Here is a 628-nt window from a genome sequence, read left to right on the forward strand (position 1 = left end):
TCAAGTTGGATTTTAATTGAGAATCTGCAGGTGGGTCTACAAGCATAACATGTGATCAAGTTGGATGATGACACTACCAATACATGCATCTCAGACAAATTTATAATTGATCTTATTGTCATAGTTAAACAATTGTGCAGTGATTTACCTCAATTGCAATTAACATGAAGAAGACATGACAGTGGTGTGGATGCAACATCCTCACCATCACTGACTCCATTCCCCCACACCCAAGCCACACCTCTAATGACCATGAGTATTGATCTGCACGCTCCTCCAAAAGCTGTGTGATTAATACAAAAAAATTACCTTCCAGGTTCAAAGAAGACCATTCTTAGATCAAGGGTATGAAAATCACAGAACTTAAAGGGTGTATACTAAAAAGTTACGGTTCAGTTCTATTTGCAGGAGAAATGAAATTACTGGATGTGCTATAGTGACCTAGTATTTCTTCAAGTTGTTTTGTTGGCTCTATCTGAGAAAGTTAACTGGATTGAATTTCTAGTTTTTGTTAAAAAGGGGTTTCAATTCACCATCACTAGCCATATGATGTCAACGAGACAAAGGCAATCAGATTAAGGGAATCTTGATGTTGCAGCCAGTTTTAATTTGTGTACCATTCACGGCA

Source organism: Equus quagga, chromosome 2 (genome assembly GCF_021613505.1).
Source record: "Equus quagga isolate Etosha38 chromosome 2, UCLA_HA_Equagga_1.0, whole genome shotgun sequence".
In the NCBI taxonomy this organism is placed as follows: domain Eukaryota; kingdom Metazoa; phylum Chordata; class Mammalia; order Perissodactyla; family Equidae; genus Equus; species Equus quagga.